Source organism: Pongo pygmaeus, chromosome 20, assembly GCF_028885625.2.
Source record: "Pongo pygmaeus isolate AG05252 chromosome 20, NHGRI_mPonPyg2-v2.0_pri, whole genome shotgun sequence".
NCBI classification, from domain to species: domain Eukaryota; kingdom Metazoa; phylum Chordata; class Mammalia; order Primates; family Hominidae; genus Pongo; species Pongo pygmaeus.
This window is the reverse complement of record NC_072393.2, coordinates 60,023,835-60,049,573: the sequence shown is the minus strand read 5'-3', so window position 1 is coordinate 60,049,573 and position 25,739 is coordinate 60,023,835. Positions and strand designations below refer to the sequence as shown.

Genomic DNA, 25,739 nt, shown 5'->3' with positions numbered 1-25,739 from the left:
CTCAAAAAAAAAAAAAAAAAAAAAAAAGAACGATAAATTGTGGGGATGTGACAAGACAAAGGGGCTTGGGCTGGGGAAGTGACCAGGAAACAGTGGAGAACTTGAGGAAGATAAGGGTTAATAGCTGAGTTGTTTAGCATATGGACTCCTGGCTTCCGCTGATAGGAACATTCTTCTCTTCCTGGCGCAGGAAGGGCATTTTTCTCATGATAAATTTTACGATCTACTTTTACGTAGGAAGAGGGAGGTCAGATGCATCTGCTTTTTCCCACGGGCTTCCAGGTCGAAATAATCCATATGCTGACGCGATGACTTTGGGGTGACATGCCCTGAGCCCCTTCAATATACACTAGCCCTCTTGCTGACTGAGAGTTGAGAGAGCACCATTCTCTGCCTGGAATGTTTGTTGCTAGCTAATCCATCCTGCCAACTGTGGCCTCCCAAACTGCTGGCGTTACAACCAGCCCTTTGGGAAGCCAGGCCAGGAGGATCATTTGAGCCCAGGAGTTCAAGACCAGCGTGGGCAACATAGCGAGACCACCATCTCTACAAAGAGTACAAAAATTAGCCAGGCATAGTGGCATGCGCGCCTGTAATCTCAGCTACTTGGGAGGTTGAGGTGGAAGGATCACTTGAGGCAGACGTTGCAGTGAGCCTAGATCACGCCACTGCACTCCAGCCTGGGTGACAGAGCCAGATCCTGTCTCAAAATAAGACAGTTTCGAGTTCCATTCGTTTCTCCCACCGCCCCCACTGTGGGTCTCAGCAGCTCGGGCGGCAGGAGGAGCCGCAGCGGCCAGGCAGCCCAGCTTCGCGAAGGCTCTCGGCAGCCGCGGCCCGCAGACAGCCGGCAACGCGCCCTCTCCGCCGCCAGGATGCCCAAGAGGAAAGTCAGCTCCGCCGAAGGGGCCGCCAAGGAAGAGCCCACGAGGAGATCGCGCGGTTGTCAGCTAAACCAGCTCCTGCAGAAGTGGAAGCCAGGCCGGGTGCGGTGGCTCACGCTTGTAATCACAACACTTTGGGAGGCTGAGGCGGGCGGATCACCTGAGGTCAGGAGTTCGAGACCAGCCTGGCCAACATGGTGAAACCCCGTCTCTACTAAAAATACAAAAATAATACAAAAATAAGCCGGGTGTGGCGATGCGCGCCTATAATCCCAGCTACTCGGGAGGCTGAGGCAAGAGAATCCCTTGAACCGGAAAGCAGAAGTTGCTGTGAGCCGAGATCACGCCAGTGCACTCCAGCCTGAGCAACAGGGTGAGACTACGCCTAAAAAAAAAACAAAACACAAAAAACAAAAACAGTGGAAATGAAGCCGAAAAAGGCAGCAGCGAAGGATACATCTTCAGACAAAAAAGTGTGACCAGAAGGGCAAAGGGGAGCAAAGGGAAAACGGGCCGAAGTGGCTAACCAAGAAACTAAAGATTCATCTGCAGAAAATGGGGAAACGAAAACTGAGGAGGCCCAGCTTCTGATGCCCAGTCTGATTCACCATATACTACGTCTCATCAGTGCTCCCTTTCTCCCTTGTTGTACAATCCAGAAAAATCTTTTTATCAACTATTTTGTAAATGCAAGTTTTTTAGTAGTTCCAGAAACTTTTTTTGTTTTGTTTTTTGAAACAGAGTTCTTGTCGCCCAGGCTGGAGGGCAGTGGCCTGATTTCGGTTCACTGCAATCTCCGCCTCCCCGGTTCAAGCGATTCTCATGCCTCAGCATCCGGAGTAGCTGGGATTACAGGCGCGCACCACCATGCACGGCTAATTTTCATATTTTTAGTAGGGACGGGGGTTTCACCATGTTGGCCAGGCTGGTCTTGAACTCCTGACCTCAGGTTATCCGTCCACCTCGGCCTCCCAGAGTGCTGGGATTACAGGCGTGAGCCAATGCACCCGGCCAGGTTCGTTTTTATATCCTATAATACAAAGCATATTAAATGGCAATATGGAATCAGCTCTGCATTTAATGTCTTGAACATTTTAAATTACTTCTATTCTCATGTCGTATTTTAGAATTGCTTCCTAAAGAAAACCACTCCTTGATCACGGCTCTCCTGTTAGAATTGTGTGGACTCTGTAACATCTTTGATTGTGGTAGTTCTGTTTTCCTAATAAGTTTATTTCTGCGCTGTGAAAGATGAAAAATTTGAATATGTAGTGTACATGCTATTCAGTTGTGAATTGGAGGGATGTCTGTAACAGCTGATCAGCATGTGAAGATACTGGTACTTGATAGCCTCTTAAGGAAAATGTGCTTCCAAATTTTAAGCTGGAAAGTCGCCGGAATAACTTTGTAGAAGAATTACAAAACGTGGCTGGGTGCGGTGGCTCACGCCTGTAATCTCAGCACTTTGGGAGGCCGAGGCGGGCGGATCACCTGAGGTCGGGAATTCGAGACCAGCCTGACCAACAGGGAGAAGCCCTGTCTCTACTTAAAAAAAAAAAAAAAAGGCCAGGCGCGGTGGCTCCCGCCTGTAACCCCAGCACTTTGGGAGGCCGAGGTGGGCGGATCACGAGATCAGGAGATGGAGGCCATCCTGGCTAATACGGTGAAGCCCTGTCTCTACTAAAAATACAAAAAATTAGCCGGGCGCGGTGGCGGGCGCCTGTAGTCCCAGAGGCAGGAGAATGGCGTGAACCCGGGAGGCGGAGCTTGCAGAGAGCCGAGATCGCGCCACTGCACTCCAGCCTGGCAGACAGCAAGACTCTGTCTCAAAAAAAAAAAAAAAAAAAAAAAAAAAAAAAAATACAAAAAATAGCCGGACATGGTGGCATTCGCCTGTAATCCCAGCTACTTGGGAGGCTGAGGCAGGAGAATTGCTTGAACCCGGGAGGCGGAGGTTGCGGTGAGCCGAGATTGCGCCACTACACTCCAGCCTGGGTGACAAGAGCGAAACTCCGTCTCAAAAAAACAAAACAAAACAAATCAAAACGATTTACAATACATGGCTTTTTAGATTTTCGGTACGTATGTTAAGAATTGTGTACAAATTGAAATGTCTGTACCGATCTTCAACCAATAAAATCTCAATTATGAAAGAAAAAAGTAATAAAGTTCCATATATTGTATCCTCACGTGAAGAATAATTCCCACACTTAAGTGCTTGCTTTGGCAGCACACATTAAACAATGGAATGATAGATTCCCTGGCCCCTGCGCAAAGGTGACAGCCAAATTCATGATGGGTTCCATATTTAAAATTAGGGAAAGAAAATTTCTCAGACTTAAACAACAAATCATTTCTTGTTCGAGTAGATTCTAGATATGCTGTTGATCTGAAATATAAATTTAACCGGGTTTCCCTGCTCTGGGAAGCCTCCCTTGGCAATTCAGATAAGGGTCTTTTTTGGAAGGCAATGGGTAGGAATACGGAGATGTCAGCAAAGGGAAGGGGCTCTCAGGGATTTCTATGGATCGTGCAGATGTCCTGCCAGGTCCCAAATTTCCCCAAAAGATCCTGAGTCCAGGCAGAAAGGACCACTGGGCTCCAGAAACCAAATGAAGTGGCCCAGAGTGGGAGCCTTTGTCATCAGATTCCATGACTGAAAGATAGCCAGGAGCAGAGCAAAAATCCCAGGGGCTCTCTCTACCAGAAGACACCTGCTCCATCCAGATCAAACCCAAACTGTCCCCAGAGAATGATGCCTGGCTCTCCTTTCCCCTCGGCTCATCCTGCCTGCACCGGTGCAGTGCCCTGGTGTTCCCAGTCCAGATGCCTTCACTCCATCCAGTGCCCCAGGACGGTCACCTTGCAGTTCTCAGGGAGGAAGATGGAGTCTTCCACCCTTGTGAGCTTCCCAGACATCAGAGTCTGCCCGCCCCACTCCATTCCCAAAGGATGTTCTGCCGAGTTCTCCCAGCCTCCTGCTTCCCTCCAGGGACTACCCTTCATTGGTAAGAGTCACACTTCAGACAACCAGAACCAACCCATTATATTAAAAGTGTTCACAACAGGCTACTCATTCAAGACTGGTTTTTATGAAATGCCCACAAGAGGCAAATCCAGAGCTAGAGAGATGTAGAGTAGTTGCCAGGGTCTGAGTGGAAGAGGGGGGTGGGTACTGAAGGCAAATGGGTATAAGCTTCTTTGGGGTGATAAAAATCTTCCAAACTAGAGTGGTGGTGGTTGAAAATATGCTAATGTTCATTTGTAGTCCAAACTACCAGAGACTGTGGAGGGGCAGAGGCAGGAAGATCTCTAAAGCCTAGTTTAGCCCAGGTGGCATAGCTAGACCACTGTCTCCAAAATAGAAAAATTAGGCTGGTCACGGTGGCTCATGCCTGTAATCTCAGGACTTTGAGAGGCCGAGGTGGGCGGATCACTTGAGGTCAAGAGCTCAAAACCAGCCTGGCCAACATGGTGAAAGCCTGTCTCTACTAAAAACACAAAAATTGGCCAGGCGCGGAAGCATGTGTGTAATCCCAGCTACCTGGGAGGCTGAGGCACAATAATTGCTTGAACCCGGGAGGTGGAGGTTGCAGTGAGCTGAGATCAGGCCAATGCACTCCAGCCTGGGCAACAGAGCGAGGCTCCATCTCAAGATAAATAAATAAAAATAAAATAGAAAAATTAAATCAAATGTGCATTTATGATGTGGTCTTGCACCCTACATTTCAGCTTCATTTACCCAATAAAAACTCAAAGCCCATGCACTCCACCTCCGTGCTCTTGCTAAGCAGTGCACATCCCACCTGCAAGGGACACTGAGGTCCCCTTCAACTCTACCTCACCCCAAGTCAAGGGAGGTTCTGTAAACCAGTGCAGGCATAACTTCCACGGAGTAAAAGGTGTTGAGGGCTGGAAGAACACGCATCACTCACTATGGCAACAACAAGAGCTGCTGCGCATCCCATCTGTTACTAGGGAGCCCCTTCTAGGGTCCTAAAGGCTTTTGTGAAAGTATCTGAGGTTGGCCGGGCACAGTGGCTCACACCTGTAATCCCAGCACTTTGGGAGACCAAGGTGGGAGGATCATCTGAGGTCAGGAGTTCCAGCCTGACCACCATGGTGAAACCCCATCTCTACTAAAAATACAAAATTAGCTGGGCGTGGTGGCACATGCCTGTAATCCCAGCTACTCGGGAGGCTGAGGCAGGAGAATCGCTTGAACCCAGGAGGCGGAGGTTGCAGTGAGCAGAGATCGCACCACTGCACTCCAGCCTGGGTAACAATAGTGAAACTCTGTCTAAAAAAAAAAGTATCTGTGGTTTTATCTCGTGCGACATTTATCACTGCCACTGAGATTCATCTTGTCTACAATAGTTTGTGTCTTATATTAGCCACAGCAAACATTTCACATCTTACCAAGCAACTGACACTTAGATGCGAGGTTTTGCCCGGTGGAATGGTACCTTGGAATCGTTACCCACAGGAAATAGGATAAACAGGGCAGCTGTAGTCAAAAGGACTCACTGGGGTTGGCATTAGTGGGTAAGGGTTGAATCAACCACGCCCTTCCTGCAGAGAAAGCAGGTCTATTGCGAGAAATGATGGCAAGTTGTTGGGGAAGAAAAACTAAAGACACAAATGAATAGAAAAAAAAGAAATTTTATTAATATTGACATCTGTTGGGGATTACAAAATAGACTGGATAGACGTGGAGGCTTTCCTAGTCTCTTAATGAAGGACACATGATTTGGATTGATTACACTAAATTGATGGGAGGCTAGTGTTTCAAATGACCAACCCAAATGAAGTCTCTGGAACCAGAGGTGCCAGGTGCCACGTAATCTGTGTTTTTAAAGAGATGGGATCTTGGTATGTGGTCCAGGCTGGCCAACATATGCTCACAGGAAGAACAATTCCTACACATAAATGCTTGCTTCGGCAGCACACATAAAAATAAATGGGCTGGGTGCAATGGCTCATGCCTGTAATCCCAGCACTTTGGGAGGCCGAGGTGGGTGGATCACCTAAGGTTGGGAGTTCAAGACCAGCCTGACCAACATGGAGAAATCCTATGTCTACTAAAAATACAAAGAATTAGCCGGGCGTGGTGACGCATGCCTGTCATCCCAGCTGCTCGGGAGGCTGAGGCAGGAGAATCGCTTGAACCAGGGAGGTGGAGGTTGCAGTGATCCGAGGTCGCGCCATTGCAGTGCATTCTGGGCAACAAGAGGGAAACACCATCTCAAAAAATAAGTAAATAAATAAAAATTAGCCGGTGTGGCGGTGACCGCCTGTAATCCCAGCTACTCGGGATCAAAGGTGTGATCAGCGCATGGTATAGCCTGGAAATCAAAGGACCCTTCCACCCTGGCCTCTGCAGTAACTAGGACTGTGTGCCGCACGATGCCTGGCCATGTCAGCTATGTCTGAAATGGATCATCAGGACAAGGCGCCTCACATCTTTAGGATCCCTTGAGCTCAGGAGTTGAGACCATCCTGGGCAAGAGAGACCCCCTTTCTATCAAAAATTAAAAACTTAGCCAAGTGTGGTGGCACGCCCCATGTAGTCCCAACTACTTGAGAGGCTGACTCAAGAGGACCACTTGAGGCCGGGCGCGGTGGCTCACGCCTGTAATCCTAGCACTTTGGGAGGCAAGGGAGGTGGATCGCTTGAGGACAGGAGTTGAGACCAGCCTCGCCAACATGGTGAAACCCTGTCTCTGCTAAAAATACAAAAATTAGCCGGGCGTGGTAGCCCACACCTGTAATCCCAGCTACTCAGGAGGCTGAGGTGAGAGAATCACTTGAACTGGGGAGGGGAAGGCTGCAGTGAGCTGATATCGCACCACTGCACTCCAGCCTGGGTGTCACCGCCAGACTCTCTTTTGAGAAAGAAATAAAAAAAGACCTCTTGAGCCCAAGAGATCTAGGTTGGAAGTGCCACCGCACTCCAGCCTGGGCAACAAAGACACTGTCTTGGAAAAAAAACCAAAGCAAAAACAGAACCCAACATCATCGAAGTCTGATTATAAGCATGCTCTGCAAATGTATCACCAAAATCAGCATCAACTTCAACGTTGCTTTTCTCAAATAGTCACACTCTAAAAGGATGCACTTTCCTTTCTTTCAGACAACAGAAAGTGCTTCCCTGTAGAGGGTCACAGCCTAAGATCTTCTTGCTCCGGCACCGTGGATTTTTTGTTGGAATCTTCCTTGACCAGGTCAAAATGGACACAAAAATAAAGATGCATTTATTGGCCCTGTTTGCGTGTTTTCTGGAATCCAGAGCATAAATCCCTAAAAGGACCATCTCCAGTTCCTTGCTTCAAAGAAACAGTTGGTTAGTCGTGTTCATCAAGGGGCAATCCTCTTGTGTTTTGTCTCCAGAAAGAAAAAGCAATGCCTACTAGATATACATTATATTTGCACAAGATAATTAGGCTGGCTTTCTAGAGAACAGCAAATAGATTCTGAGCCAAGTGTTCACTTGGGTTCCAGTACGGGGACACACAGTCCCCAGGGAGGCATCCAAAATGGAATCTAAGATGTTGAAGAATATACATGGTCACACACACAAACATCCTCCAGGACAGACCACAGGCGAGGCCATAAAAGCTCCTTAATAAAATTTGAGCAGAAACACACAAGTAAGGGTAGGGCACGGTGGCTCACATGATTAATCACAGCAGTTTAGGAGGCCCAGGTGGGAGGAGCACTTGAGCTCAGGGGTCCGAGACCAGCCTGGGCAACATGGTAAAACCTCATCTGTACAAAAAATACAAAAGTTAGCAAGGTGTGGTGGTGCATGCCTGTAGACAGGTATTCAGGAGGCTGAGGTGGGAGGTGGAGGTTGCAGTGAGCCAAGATTGCACCACTGCCCAACAGCCTGGGTGACAGAGCCAGACCCTGTCTCAAAAATCAATCAATCAATCAACAATAAAAATGCAAAAATTAGCCAGGCATGGTGGTACATGCCTGTAACCCCAGCTGCTCCAGAGGCTGAGGCAGGAGAATTGCTTGAACCCAGGAGGCAGAGGTTGCAGTGAGCCGAGTTCCTGCCACTGCACTCCAGCCAGGGCCACAGAGCAAAGAAGACTCTATCCCAAAAAGAGGGCCACTTGAGCCCAAGAGATCTAGGTTAGAAGTGCCACTGCGCTCCAGCCTGGGCAACAGATACCCTGTCTTAGATAAAAAAATAAAACAAAAACAAAACCCCACCATTATCCATGTCTGATGATCAGCACACTCTGCAAATGTATTACCAAGATCAGCGTCAACTTCAACGTTGCTTTTCTCAAACCGTAACTCTCTGAAAGGAAGCACTTTCTTTTCTTTCAGACAACAGAAAGTGCTTCTTTCCTCGAGAAGGTCACAGCCTGAGATCTTCTTGCTCCAGCACCGTGGATTTTTTGTTGGAATTTTCCTAGATCAAGTTAAAATGGACAAAAACATAAAGATGCATTTATTGGCCCTGTTTGCATGTTTTCTGGAATCCAGAATATAAACCCCTAAAAGGACCATCTCCGGTTCTTTGCTTCAAAGAATCAGTAGGTTAGCTTTGTTCATCAAGGGGCAATCCTCCTGAGTTTTGTCTCTGGAAAGAAAAAGCAATGCCTACTACACGTACCTTATATTTAACCAAGAGAATTGGGCTGGATTTCTAGAGAAGAGCAATGGATGAGCCAAGTGTTCACTCAAGTTCTAGTACAGGGACACACAGTCCCAATGGGCGCACCCAAAATTGAGTCTATGATGTTGAAGAATATACATTGTCACACACACAAACATTCTCCAGGATAGACCACAGGCTTGGTCATAAAAACTCGTCCAAATTTGAACCTAAATACACAAGTACCAATGGGGCATGGTGGCTCACACCTCTAATCCCAGCACTTTAGGAGGCCGAGACGGGAGAATCACCTAACCTCAGGAGTTCAAGACCAGCCCCGGCAACATGGTGTAACCCCATGTGTACAAAAAATACAAAAGTGAGCCGGGTGTGGTGGTGCATGCCTGTAGACACCAATGCAGCAGGCTTAGGTAGGAGGCGGAGGTTGCAGTGAGCCAAGATCGCACCACTACACTCCAGCCTGGGTGACAGAGCCAGACCTTGTCTCAAAAATAACCAACCAAACAAATAAAACACACACACACAAAGAAACAAAAAATACCCAAGTTGATATCAGAGTATTCTCTGTATTTAGAACAGTATTTTGTGTGTATATGATATTTTATATATAAAGAATATATGATAAAATATACATTATATATTTTTGAGACCCTGTCTCAAAGTTCCATATATTATATGCTCACAGGAAGAATAATTCCTACACGAGTGCTTGCTTTGGCAGTGCACATAAAAAAAATTGGAATGACAGAGATTACGCTGGCCCCTGCACAAAGGTGACAAGCAAATTCATGATGGTCTCGTATTTGTCTATTTAATTTCATTTTTATTGTTTATTTTATTTATTTTTGAGATGGAATCTTGCTCTGTGGCTCAGGCTGAAGTGCAATGGCGTGATTTCAGCTCACTGAAATCTCCTCCTCCTGGGTTCAAGCGATTCTCCTGCCTTAACCTCTGAGTAGCTGGAAATACAGATGTGCACCACTGCACCCAGCTAATTTTTGTATTTTTAGTAGAGACGAGGTTTTGCCATTTTGGCCCTGTTAGTCTTGAACATGACCTCAGGTGATCCTCCTGTCTCGGCCTCCCAAAGTGCTGGGATTACAAGTGTTTGCCACCACGCCCGGCTGATTTTTTACTTTTTTTGAGACTGAGTCTCACTCTGTTGCCCAGGCTGGAGTGCAGAGGCTTGATCTCAGCTCACAGAAAGCTCAGCCTCCCAGCCTCAAGCAATTCTCCTGCCTCATCCACCCAAGTAGCTGGGATTACAGGCATGCACCAAGACCACGTCTCACTAATTTTTTTATTTTTAGTACAGACGAGGTTTCACCATGTTGGCCAGGCTGGTCTCGAACAACTGACCTCAGGTGATCCTCCTGTCTCGGCCTCCCAAAGTGCTGGAATTACAGGCATGAGCCACCGTACCTGGACTAGTCCCATATTTAAAGTTAGGAAAAAAAAAAAGATGTCCACACCTAAACAGCAAATCATTTGTTGTTCAAGTACATCTCAAATACGTTGTTTATCTAAAATACAAGTTTAACTGGGGGCCAGGTGTGAACCAAAGAACGGTCCTTAGTTTCTTCTTGCCTGTGCATGGGTTAATATTCACATGTAGTCCCATCTACCAAGGACTGGGGAGGGGCAGAGGCAGGAGGATCTAAGCCCACTTTAGCCTGGGCGGCATACTGAGACCCCCATCTCATGCATTTATCTCCTGCTCATGCACCCAATATTTCAGCTTCATTTCCCCAATAAACACTGAAGCCTCATGCACTCCACCTCCATGCTCTTGCTGAGCAGTGCACATCCCATCTGCAAGGGACACTGAGGTCCCCTCAACTCCACCTGACCCCACGTGAGGTTCTATACCAGGGCCAGAAAAATTTCCATAAAGTAAGAGGTGTTGATGGCCGTGCAGTGGCTCATGCTTGTATTCTCAGCACTTTGGGAGGCTGAGGCAAGCGGCTGACTTGAGGTCAGGGGTTTGAGACCAGCCTGGCCAACATGGTGAAAGCCCATCTTTACTTAAAAAAAAAAAAAAAAAAAAAATTCAAAAAGTAGCCGGGTGTAGTGGCAGGTGCCTGTAATTCCAGCTACTCAGGAGTCTGGGGCAGGAGAATCACTTGAACCTGGGTGGCATACATTGCAGTAAGCCGAGATCAAGCCACTGAACTACAGCCTGGGTGACAGTGAGACTCCATCTTAAAAATAAATAAATAAAAAACCCCAGATATTATCCAGGTGTGGTGATGGGCACCTGTAAATCTCAGCTACTTGGGAAGCTGAAGCAGGAGAATCGCCTGAACCCCGGAGGCAGAGGTTGTAGTGAGCCAAGATGGGATCACTGCACTTCAGCCTCGGTGACAGAGAGAGACTCTGCCCCCCAAAAAGGACCATTTAAATCCATGAGACCTAGGTTGGATGTGCCACCGCACTCCCGCATGGGCAACACAGACCCTGTCTTAGAATAAAAAAGCAAAACCAAAAGAGAACCCCACCATCGTCCAAGTCTGATGATAAGCATGCTCTGCAAATGTATTACCGAAATCAGCATCAACTTCAACGCTGCTTTTCTCAAACCGTAACACTCCAAAGGGAAGCGCTTTCTTTTCTTTTAGACAGCAGAAAGGGCTTCCCTTTGCAGAGTCACAGCATGAGATCTTGCTCCAGCACTCTGGGTTTCTTGTTGAAATTTTCCTAGACCAGGTTAAAATGGACACAAAAATAAAGATGCATTTATTGGCCCTATTTGCATGTTTTCCGGAATCCAGAACATAACCCCCTAAAAGGACCATCTCCAGTTCCTTGCTTCAAAGGCTCAGCAGGTTAGCCTTGTTTTGTTCATCAAGAGGCAGTCCTCCTGAGTATTATCTACAAAGAGAAAAAGCAATGCCTACTACACATACCTTTTTATTTTTTATTTTTTGAGATGAAGTCTCGCTCTGTCACCAGGGCTGAAGTGCAGTGGCGCGATCTCAGCTCACTGCAACCTCCGCTTCCTGGGTTCAAGCAGTTCTCCTGTCTCAGTCTCCCAAGTAGCTGAGATTACTGGTGGAGCCACCACGCCCAGCTAATTTTTGTATTTTTAGTAGAGATGGGTTTCACCGTGTTGGTCAGGCTTGTCTCGAACTCGTGACCTCATGATCCTCCCACCTCGGTCTCCCAAAGTGCTGGGATTACAGGCATGAGCCACTATGCCCAGCCCACATACCTTATCTTTAACCAAGATAATTGGCCTGGAATTCATGAGAACAGCAATGGACATTGAGCCAAGTGTTCACTTGAGTTCCAGTACAGGGGCACACAGTCCGGATGGGAGCATCCAAATGGAATCTAAAATGTTGAAGAATATACTTTGTCACACACACAAACATTCTCCAGGATAGACCACAGGCTAGGATGTAAAAGCTCCTCAATAAAATTTGAGCAGAAACATACAAGTAAGAGTAGGGCACGGTGGCTCACACGATTAATCACAGCAGTTTAGGAGGCCTGGGCAGGAGGATCAGTTGAGCTCAGGGGTCCGAGACCAGCCTGGGCAACATGGTGAAACCTCATCTGTACAAAAAATACAAAAGTTAGCAAGGTGTGGTGGTGCATGCCTGGAGACAGTTATTCAGGAGGCTGAGGTGGGAGGTGGAAGTTGCAGTGAGCCGAGATCGCACCACTGCCCTATAGCCTGAGTGACAGAGCCAGACCCTGTCTCAAAAATACATCAATAAATCAATAATAAAAATGCAAAAGTTAGCCAGGCGTGGTGGCACAGCCAGTAACCCCAGCTGCTCGGGAGGCTGAGGCAGGAGAATTGCTTGAACCCAGGAGGTGGAGATTGCAGTGAGCCAAGTTCCTGCCATTGCACTCCAGCCAGGGCCACAGAGTGAGACTCTGTCCCAAAAAGAGGGCCACTTGAGCCCAAGAGATCTAAGTTGGAAGTGCCACTGCACTCCAGCCTGGGGAACAGATACCCTGTCTTAGATAAAAAACAAAACTCCACCATTATCCACATCTGATGATCAGCACGCTCTGCAAATGTATTACCAAGATCAGCGTCAACTTCAACGTTGCTTTTCTCAAACCGTAACTCTCTGAAAGGAAGCACTTTCTTTTCTTTCAGACAACAGAAAGTGCTTCTTTCCTCGAGAAGGTCACAGCCTGAGATCTTCTTGCTCCAGCACCGTGGATTTTTTGTTGGAATTTTCCTAGATCAAGTTAAAATGGACAAAAACATAAAGATGCATTTATTGGCCCTGTTTGCATGTTTTCTGGAATCCAGAATATAAACCCCTAAAAGGACCATCTCCGGTTCCTTGCTTCAAAGAATCAGCAGGTTAGCTTTGTTCATCAAGGGGCAATCCTCCTGAGTTTTGTCTCTGGAAAGAAAAAGCAATGCCTGCTACACATATCTTATATTTAACCAAGAGAACTGGGCTGGATTTCTAGAGAAGAGCAATGGATATTGAGCCAGGTGTTCACCGGAGTTCCAGCACAGGTACACACAGTTTCTATGGAAGCAATCAAGATGGAATCTAAGATGTTGAAGAATATACATTGTCTCACACACAAACATCCTCCAGGATAGACCACAGGCTAGGACATAAAAACTCCTCAATAAAATTTGAACAGAAAAACAGAAGGCTGGGCGCTGTGGCTCACGCCTGTAATCCCAGCACTTTGGTAGGCCGAGGCCGGTGGATCATGAGGTCAGGAGTTTGAGACCAGCCTGGCCACCTTGGTGAAACCCCATCTCTACTAAAAATACAAAAAATTAGCCAGGCACGGTGGTGGGCGCCTGTAATCCCAGTTACTTGGGAGGATGAGGCAGGAGAATCGCTTGAACAAGGGAGGAGTAGGTTGCAGTGAGCTGAGATCGTGCGACTGCACTCCAGCCTGGGTGACAGAGCCAGACTCCATCTCAAAAAAAAAAAAAAAAAAAAAGAAAAGAAATACACAAGTTTGGGTGAGGGACAGTGGCTGAGACAGGAGGATCACTTGAGCTCAGGAGTTGGAGACCAGCTCGGGCAATATGGTGAAGCCCTGTCTGTAAAAAAACTACAAAAGTTAGGTGGCCAGGAGCAATGTCTCTCACCTGTAATCCTAGCACCTTGGGAGGTCGAGGCGGGTGGGTCACTTGAGGTCAGGAGTTCAAGACCAGCCTGAGAAAGGTGAAACCCATCTCTACTAAAAATACAAAATTAGCCAGGTGTGGTGGTGCATGCCTGTAATCCCTGTTACTTGGAAGGCTGAGGCAGGAGAATTGCTTGAAGCCGGGAGGCAGAGGTTGCAGTGAGCTGAAATCACCGCATTGCACTCCAGCCTGGGCAACAAAAGCAAAATTCCTTCTCAGAAAAAAAAGTGAGCCAGGTGTGGTGGTGCATGCCTGTAGACACTAATTCAGGAGACTTAGGTGGGAGGTGGAGGTTGCAGTGAGCTGAGATCGCAATACTACACTTTGGCCTGAGCAACAGAGCCAGACGTTGTCTCAAAAACAAAGAAACAAACACAAAACAAACACACAAACAAAAAAACCCAAAGTGATATAAGAATATTCTTCGTGTGCAGAAGAGTATTTTGTGTGTATATGATTATATATATAAGAATATATGATAAAATATATATCATACTAGCCAACATGGTGAAATCCAGTCTCTATTAAAAATGAAATATAAAAAGTAGCCAGGTGTGGTGGCGTGCTTCTGTAATTCCAGCTACTCAGGAGGCTAAGGCAGAAGCATTGCTTGAACCCGGGAAGCGCAGGTGGCAGTGAGCCGAGATCATGCCACTGCCCTCCAGCCTGGGTGACAGTGAGACTCCATCTTAAAAATAAATAAATACATAAATAAAACCAAATATTATCCAGGTGTGGGGATGGGCACCTGTAAATCTCAGCTACTCGGGAAGCTGAAGCAGGAGAATCGCTTGAACCTGGAAGGTGGAGGTTGTAGTGAGCCAAGATGGGATCACTGCCCTTCAGCCTCGGTGACAGAGAGAGACTCTGCCCCCCCAAAAAGGACCATTTAAATCCATGAGACCTAGGTTGGATGTGCCACCGCACTCCAGCATGGGCAACACAGACCCTGTCTTAGAATAAAAAAGCAAAACCAAAACAGAACCCCATCGTCCAAGTGTGATAAGCACGCTCTGCAAATGTATTACCGAGATCAGCATCAACTTCAACGCTGCTTTTCTCAAACCGTAACCTACCAAAGGGAAGCACTTTCTTTTCTTTTAGACAACAGAAAGGGCTTCCCTTTGCAGAGTCACAGCATGAGATCTTCTTGCTCCAGCACTCTGGGTTTCTTGTTGAAATTTTCCTTGACCAGGTCAAAATGGACACAAAAATAAAGATGCATTTATTGACCCTGTTTGCATGTTTTCTGGAATCCAGAACATAAACCCCCTAAAAGGACCATCTCCAGTTCTTTGCTTCAAAGAATCAGCAGGTTAGCCTTGTTCATCAAAGGGCAATCCTCCTGAGTTTTGTCTCTAAAGAGAAAAAGCAATGCCTACTACACATACCTTATCTTTACCGAGAACTGAGCTGGATGTCTAGAGGAAAGCAATGGATTTTGAGCCAAGTGTTCACTTGAGTTCCAGTACAGGGACACAGTCCCAATGGGAACATCCAAAATGGAATCTAAATTAGCCAGGCATGGTGGTGCATGCCTGTAATCCTAGCTTCTCAGGAGGCTGAGGAAGGAGAATTGGTTGAACCCAGGAGGAGGAGGCTGCAGTAAGCCATGATTGCGCCACTGCACTCTAGCCTGGGAGACATAGCAAGACTCCGTCTCGACAATAAATAAATAAATAAACAAATAAATAAAAATACAAAAATTAGCTGGGTATGGTGGCTCATGCCTGTAATCCCAGCTGCTCAGGAGGCTGAGTCAGGAGAATGGCTTGAACCCAGGAGGCAGAGGTTGCAGTGAGCAGAGTTTCTGTCACTGCCCTCCAGCCTGGGTCACAAAGCAAGACTGAACCAAAAAAAAGGACCACTCGAGCCCAAGAGATCTATGTTAAAAATGCCACTGCACTCCAGCCTGGGCAACAGACACCCTGTCGTAGAGAAAAACAGGCTCACGCTTGTAATCCCAGCACTTTGGGAGGCTGAGGTGGGCGGATTACCTGAGGTCAGGAGTTCGAGACCAGCCGGGCCAACATGGTGAAACCCTGTCTCTACTAAAAATACAAATAATTAGCCGGGCATGGTGGCACAGGCCTGTAATCCCAGCTACTCAGGAGGATGAGGCAGGAGAATTGCTTGAGCCTGGGAGATGGAGGTTGCAGTGAGCTGAGATCACGCCACTGCGCTCCAGCCTGGGCCACAGAGCAAGACTCTGTCTCAAAAACAACAAGGCCAGACGCGGTGGCTCATGCCTGTAATCCCAGCACTTTGGGAGGCCGAGGCGGGCAGATCACGAGGTCAGGAGATCGAGACCATCCTGGCCAACACAGTGAAACCCCGTGTCTACTAAAAATACAAAGAATTAGCCAGGCGTAGTGGTGGACGCCTGTAGTCCCAGCTACACAGGAGGCTGAGGCAGGAGAATGGCATGAACCCGGGAGGCAGAGCTTGCAGTGAGCCGAGATAGCGCCACTGCACTCCGGCCTGGGCGAAAGAGCGAGACTCCGTCTCAAAAAAAAAAAAAAAAAAAAAAAAAAAAAACCCAAACCAAAACAAAACAAAACAAAACCCCAGAAGCCCAAAATCATCCAAGTCTGATTATAAGCATTTGCTGCAAATTTATTACCAAGATCAGCATCAGCTTCAACGTTGCTTTTTCTCAAACAGTAACACTCTAAAAGGATGCACTTTCCTTTCTTTCAGAAAACAGAAAGTGCTTCCCTCTAGAGTGTCACAGCCTGAGATCTTCTTGCTCCGGCACCGTGGATTTTTTTGTTGGAATCTTCCTTGACGAGGTTAAAATAGACACAAAAATAAAGATGCATTTATTTGTCCGGTTTGCGTGTTTTCTGGAATCCAGAACATAAACCCCTAAAAGGACCATCTCCAGTTCCTTCCTTCAAAGAATCAACAGGTTAGCCTTCTTCATCAAGGGGCAATCCTCCTAAGTTTTGTTCCCAAAGAGAAAAAGCAATGTCTACTACACATACCTTATCTTTAACCAAGAGAATTAGGCTGGATTTCTGGAGAACAGCAATGGATTTTGAGCCAAGTGTTCACTTAAGTTCCAGTACAGGGACACACAGTCCCAATGGGGGCATCCAAAATGGAATCTATGATGTTGAAGAATATACATTATCGTAAACAAAAACATTCTCCTGGAGAGACCACAGACTATGCTGTAAAAGCTCCTCAATAAAATTTGAAGGGAAAGACACAAGTACTGGTGGGACATGGTGGCTCATACCTCTAATCACAGCACTTTAGGATGCTGAGGCGGGAGGATCACTTGAGCTCAGGAGTTCAAGATGAGCCCGGGCAACATGGTGAAACCATGTCTGTAAAACAAATACAGAAGTTAGCCAGGTGTGGTGGTGCACGCCTGGAGACAGCTATTCAGGAGGCTGAGGTGGGAGGTAGAGGTTGCGGTGAGCCAAGATCGCACCACTGCACTTCAGCCTGGGTGACAGAGCGAGACTCTATCTCAAAAATAAATAAACAAATAAATAAATAATAAAAATACAAAAATTAGCCGGGCGTGGTGGCACATGCCCGTAATCCCAGCTGCTCAGGAGGCTGAGGCAAGAGAATCGCTTGAACCCAGGAGGCAGAGGTTGCAGTGAGCAAAGTTCCTGACACTGCGCTCCAGCCAGGGCCACAGAGCAAGACTCTTTCCCAAAATAGACGGCCACTTAAACCCAAGAGATCTAGGTTGGAGGGGCCATCGCACTCCAGTCTGGGCAGCAGACACCCTGTCTAGGAAAAAAAAAAAAAAAAAAAAAAAACACAAAACTTCAACATCATCCATGTCTGATTATAAGCATTCTCTGCAAATGTATTACCAAGATCAGCGATGCTTTTCTCAAAGCCTAACACTCTAAAGGGAACCATTTTCTTTTCTTTCAGACAACAGAAAGTGCTCCCCTCTAGAGGGTCACAGCCTGAGATCTTCTTGCTCCAGCACCATGGATTTTTTGTTGGAATTTTCCTTGACCAGGTTAAAATGGACACAAAAATAAGCATGCATTTATTGGTCCTGTTTGCATGTTTTCTGGAATCCAGAATATAAACCCCTAAAAGGACCATCTCCAGTTCCTTGCTTCAAAGAATCAGCAGGTTAGCTTTGTTTATCAAGAACGAATCCTCCTGAGCTTTGTCTCCAGAAAGAAAAAGCAATGCCTACTACACATACCTCATATTTAACCAAGAGCATTGGGCTGGATTTCTAGAGAACAGCAATGGATTTTGAGCCAAGTGTTCACTCGAGTTCCAGTACAGTGACACACAGTCCCAATGGGGGCATCCAAACTGGAATCTAAGATGTTGAAGAATATACATTGTCTCACACACAAACATTCTCCAGGATAGACCACAGGTTATGCTGTAAATGCTCCTCAGTAACATTTGAACAGAGATATACAAGTACAGGTGGGGCGTGGCGGCTCACACCTCTAATCCCAGCACTTTAGGAGGCCATGATGGGAGGATCACCTGAGCTCAGGAGTTCGAGACCAGCCCCAGCAATATCGTGAAACCCCATGTGTACAAAAAATACAAAAGTGGGCCAGGTGTGGTGGTGCATGCCTGTAGACACTAATTCAATAGGCTTAGGTGGGGGGTGGAGGTTGCAGTGAGCTGAGATCACACCACTACACTCCAGCCTGGGTGACAGAGCCAGACCTTGTCTCAAAAATAACCAACCAAACAAATAAAACACACACACACACACACACACACATACACACAAAATATCCAAAGTGATATAAGACTATTCTCTGTGTGTAGAAGAGTATTTTGTGTGTACGTGATAGTACATATATAAAAATATATGATGGCTGGGCATGGTGGCTCACATCTGTAATCCCAGCACTTTGGGAGGCTGAGGTGGATGGATCATCTGAGGTCAGGAGTTCGAGACCAGCCTGACCAACATGGAGAAACCCCATCTCTACTCTAAATAGAAAAAATAAGCTAGGCGTGATGGCACATTCAAGCAATCCCAGCTACTTGGGAGGCTGAGGCAGGAGAATCGCTTGAACCCGGGAGGCAGGGGTTGCGGTGAGCTGAGATCATGACGTTGCACTCCAGCCTGGGCAACAAGAGTGAAACTGTGTCTCAACAAACAAACAAACAAAAAAGAAAGCTCCATATATTGTATTCTCACAGGAAGTATAATTCCTACACAGACGTGCTTGCTTTGGCAGTATGCATAAAAAAATTGAAATAACAAAGATTACCATGATCCCTACATAAAGGTGACACCCAAATTCATAATGGTCCCATATTTACTTAATTTTTTTTACTTTTATTTTGTTTATTTACTTATTTCTTTTTGATACAGAGTCTCGCACTATCACCCAGGCTGGAGTGCAATGGCGCGATCTCGGCTCACTGCAACCTCCACTTCCTGGGTTCACACGATTCTCCTGCCTCAGCCTCCCAAGTAGCTGGGATTACAGGCACCCACCACCATGCCCAGCTACTTTTTTGTATTTTTAGTAGAGATGGGGTTTCGCCATGTTGGCCAGGCTGGTCTCGAACTCCTGACCTTGTGATTCACCCGCCTTGTCCTCCCAAAGTGCTGGGATTACAGAGGTGAGCCACCCTGTCTGCCCCACTTATTTATTTTTTGAGACAGAATCTTGCTCTGTCGCCCAGGCTAGAGTGCAATGGCATGATTTCGTCTCACTGCAATCTCCTCTTCCTGGGTTCAAGAGGTTCTTCTGCCGCAGCCCCCCAAGCAGCTAAGATTACAGGTGTAATTTTGTATTTTTAGTGGAGTCGAGGTTTTGCCTTGTTGGCCCAGCCAGCCTTTAACTCCCGACCTCAGGTGATCCACCTGTCTCGGCCTCCCAAAGGGCTGGGATTACAGGCATGCGCCACCACGCCTGGCCTATTTTTTATTTTTTTGAGATGGAGTCTCACTCTGTTGCCCAGGCTGGAGTGCAGTGGCGGCGCGAACTCAGCTCATCGAAAGCTTGGCCTCCTGTCATCAAGTGATTCTCCTGCCTCAGCCTCCCGAGTAGCTGGGATTACAGGCGTGTACCAACACCACGTCAGGCTAATTTTTGTATTTTTTTGTTTTTCATTTTTTGGTTTTTTTTTTGAGACAGAGTCTCACTCTGTTGCCCAGGCTGGAATGCAAGGGCGCGATCTTGGCTCACTGCAACCTCCGCCTCCCGGGTTCACGCCATTCTCCTGCCTCAGCCTCCCGAGTAGCTGGGACTACAGGCGCCTGCCACCACGCCCAGCTAATTTTTTGTATTTTTAGTAGAGACAGGGTTTCACCGTGTTATCCAGGATGGCCTCGATCTCCTGACCTCGTGATCCGCCCGCCTCAGCCTCCCAAAGTGCTGGGATTACAGGCATGAACCACCGCGCCCGGCCTTAATTTTTGTATTTTTAGTAGAGACAGGGTTTCACCATGTTGGCCAGGCTGGAATCGAATTTCTGACCTCAGGGGGCCGGGTGTGAACCAAAGAATGGTCCTTACTTTCCTCTTGCCTGTGCATGGGTTAATATTCACATGTAGTCTCAGCTACTAAAGACTGGGGTGGGGCAGAGGCAGGAGGATCTAAGCCCACTTTAGCCTGGGCTGCATAGTGAGATCCCCGTCTCATTGCATATATGACCTGGTCATGCACCCAAGATTTCAGCTTCATTTCCCCAATGAAAACTCAAACCCCATGCACTCCACCTCCGTGCTCTTGCTGAGCAGTGCACATCCCATCTGCAAGGGACACTGAGGTCCCTTCAACTTCACCTGACCCCTAGTGAGGTTCTATACCAGTGCCAGAATAATTTCCTTTTTTTTTTTTTTTGAGACAAAGTCTTGCTCTGTTGCCCAGGCTGGAGTGCAGTGGCGCGATCTTGGCTCACCGCGAGCTCCGCCTCCTGGGTTCCCGCCATTCTTCTGCCTCAGCCTCCCGAGTAGCTGGGACTACAGGAGCCCACCACCACGCCCGGCTAATTTTTTGTATTTTTAGTAGAGACGGGGTTTCACTGTGTTAGCCAGGATGGTCTCGATCTCCTTAACTTGTGATCCACCCACCTCGGCCTCCCAAAGGGCTGGGATTACAGGGGTGAGCCACCACACTTGGCCGAATAATTTCCATAAAGTAAAAGGTGTTGATGGTTCAGCGTAGTGGCTCAGGCCTGTATTCTCAGCGCTTTGGGAGGCCAAGGCAGGCAGATCACTTGAGGTCAGGGGTTTGAGACCAGCCTGGCCAACATGGTGAAACCCATTCTCTACCAAAAAAAAAAAAAACAAAAAAAAAACATAAGTAGCCGGGCATGGTGACAGGTGCCTGTAATTCCAGCTACTCAGGAGGCTGAGGCAGGAGAATTGCTTGAACCTGAGAGGCAAAGGTTGGAGGGAGCCAAGATCCTACCCCTGCCCTCTAGGCTGAGCAACAGTGAGACTCCATCTCAAAAATAAATAAATCAATGAATTTTTAAAAAATGCAAATATTAGTCAGCCGTGGTGTCAGACGCCTATAATCCCAGCTATTCAGGAATCTGAGGCAGGAGAATCGCTTGAAACTGGGAGGCGGTGGTTGCAGTGAGCCGAGATCATTCCACTGCACTCCTGCCTGGGTCACAGAGCAAGACTCTGTCCCAAAAAAGACCATTTGACCAAGGAGACCTAGGTTGGAGGTGCCACCACACTTCAGGCTGGGCAACATAGACACTGTCTTGGCTGGGCGTGGTGGCTCATGCCTGTAATCCCAGCCCTTTGGGAGGCCAAGGCGGGTGGATCACAAGGTCAGGAGATCAAGACCATCCTGGCTAACACAGTGAAACTCCGTGTCTACTAAAAATACAAAAAATTAGCCGGGCGTGGTGGTGGGCACCTGTAGTCCCAGCTACTCGAGAGGCTGAGGCAGAAGAATGGCGTGAACCTGGGAGGCGGAGGTTGTAGTGAGCTGAGATCGCGCCACTACACTCCAGCCTGGGCGACAGAGTGAGACTCCGTCTCAAAAGCAAAACAAAACAAAACAAAAAATAAAAAAATAAAAAAATAAAAACTCAAAACCAAAACAGAACTACACCGTCGTCCAAGTCTGATGATAAGCATGCTCTGCAAAGTTATTACCAAGATCAGCATCAACTTCAACGTTGCTTTTCTCACACGGTAACACTCTAAAGGGAAGTGCGTTCTTTTCTTTTAGACAACAGAAAGTTCTTCCCTTTGGAGGGTCACAGCATGAGATCTTCTTGCTCCAGGACTCTGGGTTTTTTGTTGAAATTTTCATTGACCGGGTTAAAATGGACTGAAAAATAAAGATGCATGTATTGGCCCTGTTTGCATGTTTTCTGGAATCCAGAACATAAACCCCTAAAAAAACCATCTCCAGTTCCTTGCTTCAAAGGCTCAGCAGGTTAGCCTTGTTCATCAAGGGGCAATCCTCCAGAGTTTTGTCTCCAGAAAGAAAAATCAATGCCGACTAGACATACCTTATATTTCACCAAGAGAATAGGGCAGGATTTCTAGAGAACAGCAATGGATTTTGAGCCAAGTGTTCACTCGAGTTCCAGCACAGGAGCACACAGTTCCAATGGGAGCATCCAAGATGGAATCTAAAATGTTGAAGAATGTACATTGTTATATACACAAACATCCTCCAGGATAGACCACAGACTAGGATGTAAAAGCTCCTCAATAAAATTTGAGCAGAAACAAACAAGTAAGGGTGGGGCATGACGGCTAACACCATTAACCACAGCAGTTTAGGAGCCCGAGGCGGGCTCAGTGGTTCGAGAACAGCCTGGGCAACATGTGAAACCTCATCTGTACAAAAAATACAAAAGTTAGCCAGGTGTGGTGGTGCATGCCTGGAGACAGGTATTTAGGAGGCTGACATGGGAGGTGGAGGTTGCAGTGAGCTGAGATCACACCACTGCACTACAGCCTGGGCGACAGAGCGAGACTCTGTCTCAAAAACAAACAAGTAAATCAATTTAAAAAATGCAAAAATTAGCCGGGCGTGGTGGCACATGCCTGTAACCCTGCTCGGGAGGCTGAGGCCGGAGAATTGCTTGAACCCAGGAGGCAGAGATTGCAGTGAGCCAAGTTCCTGCCACTGAACTCCAGCCAGGGTAACAGAGTGAGACTCTGTTTCAAAAAGAGGACAACTTGAGCCCAGGAGATCTAGGTTGGATGTGCCACCGCACTCCAGCCTGGGCTAGAGACACCCTGTCTTAGATAAAAAACAAAACAAAAACAAAACCCCACCATCATCCATGTCTGACCATAAGCATGCTCTGCAAATGTATTACCAAGATCAGCGTCAACTTCAATGCTGCTTTTCTCAAACCATAACCTTCTGAAAGAAAGCACTTTCTGGGCAGGTGTGGTGGCTCACGCCTGTAATCCCAGCACTTTGGGAGGCCGAGGCAAGTGGATCATGAGGTCTGGAGATCGAGACCATCCTGCCTAACACGGTGAAACCCCGTCTCTACTAAAAATACAAAAAATCAGCCGGGCTTGGTGGCGGGCGCCTGCAGTCCCAGCTACGCAGGAGGCTGAGGCAGGAGAATGGCGTGAACCCGGGAGGCGGAGCTTGCAGTGAGCCGAGATCGCACCACTGAATTCCAGCCTGGGCGACAGAGTAAGACATTGTCTCAAAAACAAAACAAACAAAAAAAGCACTTTCTTTTCTTTAAGACAACAGAAAGTGAGTGCTTCTTACCTCTAGATGGTCACAGCCTGAGATCTTGCTCCGACACCGTGGATTTTTTGTTGGAATTCTCTTGACCAGGCCAAAATGGGCACCAAAATAAAGATGCATTTATTGGTCCTGTTTGCATGTTTCCTGGAATCCAGAATATAAACCCTTAGAAGGACCATCTCTAGTTCCTTGCTTCAGAGAATCAGCAGGTTAGCCTTGTTTATCATAGCACAATCCTCCTGAGTTTTGTCTCTGGAAAGAAGCAGCAATGCCTACTAGAAATACATTATATTTAACCAAGAGAAATGGGCAGGATTTCTGTGGGTGGCAAGCCACCCAGGTGCTGAGGCAAGAGACCGAAGGCACAAGCTGTTCCAGTATAATAAAGTCACCACAAGCCGTTCCAGTATAATAAAGAAAATATATAGAATAAGAATAGTTATACTAGAAATAGATTATAGATATGATTATATATGAATATTATTAATCATTAGTTTGTAGCATTACTCTTTATTCCAATATTATAATAATCTTTGTTCTACAGTCATAACCTAGGAAAAACCAGGCCATACAGAGATAGGAGCGGAAGGGACACGGTGAGAAGTGACCAGAAGACAAGAGTGGGAGCCCTCTGTCATGCCCGGACACGGCCATTAGAGGGCTCCCTGGTCTAGCGGTAACACCAGTGGGAAGACACCAGTTACTTAGCATAGCGGTAGCGCCAGTGCCTGGGAAGACACCCCTTACTTAGCAGACCCGGAAAGGGAGTCTCCCTTTCTCCAGGGGAGTTAGAGAAGACTCTGCTCCACCACCTCTTGTGGAAAGCCTGACATCAGTCAAGCCCGCCCGCAGCCGTCTGGTGGCCTAAACGTCTCCCTGTGAGGCTGTGCCTCAGTGGTCACGCTCCTGGTCCACTTTCATGTTCCGCTCTGCACACCTGGCTCCGCCTGCTAGATAACAGTAGCAGAATTAGTGAAAGTATTAAAATCTTTGATCTCTCCGAGAAATACATACAAGAAATAATGACATAAGCTGTCCCCTCTCTCTCTCTCTGCCTAAGCTACCAAATAGGGAAGGGCCCCCTGTCCAGTGGACACGTGACTTGCGTCAACTTACCTATCATTAGAGAAGACTCACACTCCTTACCCTGCCCTTTTGCCTTGTATACAATAAATAACGGCGCGGCCAGGCATTCGGGGCCACTACCGGTCTCCACGTCTTGGTGGTAGTGGTCCCCCAGGCCCAGCTGTCTTTTCTTCTCTCTGTCTTGTGTCTTTATTTCTACAATCTCTCCTATCTGCTCACGAAGAGAAAAACCCACAGGCCCAGTAGGGCTGGACCCTACAGATCTCTAGAGAACAGCAATGGATTTTGAGCCAAGTGTTCACTCGAGTTCCAGCACAGGGACACACAGTCCCGATGGGAGCATCCAAAATGGAATCTACGATGTTGAAGAATATACATTGTTGCACACACAAACATTCTCCAGGATAGACCACAGGCTAGGCGGTAAAAACTCCTCAATAAAATTTGAACAGAAATACACAAGTATGGCTGGGGTGCGGTGGCTCACACCTCTAATCCCAGCACTTTAGGAGCTGAGACGGGAGGATCACCTGAGCTCAGGAGTTAGAGGCCAGCCCCGGCAACATGGTGTAACCCCATGTGTACGAAAAATACAAACGTGAGCCAGGTGTGGTGGTGCACGCCTGTAGACACTAATTCAGCAGGTTTAGGTGGGAGGCGGAGGTTGCAGTGACTTGAGATCACACCACTACACTCCAGCCTGGGTGATAGAGCCAGGCCTTGTCTCAGAAATAACCAAACAAACAAAACACACACACACACACACACACACAGAAACAAAGAAAAATACCCGTGATATCAGGGTATTCTCTGTATTTAAACAGTATTTTGTGTGTATATGATTATATTATATATATGATGAAATATACATCATATATTTTTGAGACCCTGTGTCAAAGAAAGTTCCATATATTATATGCTCACAGGAAGAATAATTCCTACATGAGTGCTTGCTTTGGCAGTGCACATAAAAAAAATTGGAATGACAGAGATTACGCTGGCCCCTGCACAAAGGTGACAACCAAATTCATGATATACCTGTATTTACGTATTTATTTTTATTTATTGATTTTATGTTATTTTTATTATTTATTTATTTATTTTTGAGATGGAATCTTGCTCTGTGGCCCAGGCTGAAGTGCAATGGTGTGATTCCAGCTCACTGAAATCTCCTCCTCCTGGGTTCAAGCTATATCTCCTGCCTCAGCCTCTGAGTAGCTGGAATTACAGATGTGCACCACTGCACCCAGATAATTTTTGCATTTTTAGTAGAGACGAGGTTTTGCCATGTTGGCCCTGTTGGTCTTGAACTCCTAACCTCAGGTGAACCTCCTGTCTTGGCC

The 25,739-nt window shown here is 47.0% G+C and overlaps 1 pseudogene; it reads left to right on the top strand.

Moving 5' to 3' along the window:
* The first annotated feature begins 308 nt into the window (after window positions 1-308).
* The window catches only part of LOC129021107 (nuclear RNA export factor 3-like), a 113,632-nt pseudogene continuing 88,201 nt past the window's right edge, over window positions 309-25,739 (top strand).